The following is an 831-nucleotide window of genomic DNA, read 5'->3' as shown; positions in this document are numbered from 1 at the left end:
TTGGATAAAATTCTGTCTGCAGACAGTTGAACAGTTGTTCTCAGTTCTCTGCAGGAGTAAAATGGGACAAAGTCACGTGTCTAAAATAATGAGAAGGCAAATTTGTCTTCCTGAAGTTAGAAAATGTAATGGTAAATAGAAAGGAACTGTCTGAGACCATTTTGAGAAAGCAGAGACTATTAAAGTTCAAAATTTGTCAAATGCCTGAATGTTTAGGGTCAAACCCGGAGATCCCAGGAAAATCCTGGTGTGTGCAGAACAGGAACTGAGCAGTCATCAGAAGTAAGCAGCCTGAGGCCTTTCACCGGCTCCAGACCTAGAAGCTCTTCTGCTGTAACACATTATGGTCTCTACAAATGCTGCTGGGCTTCCTGAGGCTTGTGCTGCTCACCGACAACCTGCTCTAGAGAGCACTGAGTGACAGATACTGTAAACATCCTACACTCTCAGCTGTGAAAAGTAAGAAAGCTGGGAGAAGGCTGTTTACTCTCTCTGCCTTGGAAAACAGCTAAAGAGAAATGAATCTTAGGTGGCCTGTGTCTTATAGTTAATCCTATCACTGATCTGGTATGAGACCAACTCTGAGAGGTAAAAGGGTGAGCTAACTCCTTTATAATGAGAAATGCAAGAAACTTTGTGAGATTGGTTATATTTTAACTATTTAAGAAGACCAGGTATGGTGCTGTGTCCCTATAATAAATACCAGTACTTAGGACACTTAGACTCAGGAAAATTATTGAAAACCAGATTGGGCTACCTTGCCAGAATTAGGCTAGCCTGGGCTATATCAAATAACCTTATCTCATAAAAAGTTAACTATATACCCACAAG

The 831-nt window shown here is 40.9% G+C and overlaps 1 non-coding gene across 1 annotated transcript; it reads left to right on the top strand.

The window, feature by feature from the left end:
* The first annotated feature begins 418 nt into the window (after window positions 1–418).
* Window positions 419–497, top strand: Mir30c-2 (microRNA mir-30c-2). Its single transcript, NR_105202.1, has one exon. It is a non-coding gene; the product is annotated as a microRNA mir-30c-2 (primary transcript).
* The last annotated feature ends 334 nt before the right edge of the window (window positions 498–831 follow it).

The sequence above is a fragment of the Cricetulus griseus genome (assembly GCF_003668045.3).
Source record: "Cricetulus griseus strain 17A/GY chromosome 1 unlocalized genomic scaffold, alternate assembly CriGri-PICRH-1.0 chr1_1, whole genome shotgun sequence".
Taxonomy (NCBI): Eukaryota; Metazoa; Chordata; class Mammalia; order Rodentia; family Cricetidae; genus Cricetulus; species Cricetulus griseus.
This window is presented reverse-complemented; position numbering and strand designations above follow the sequence as displayed.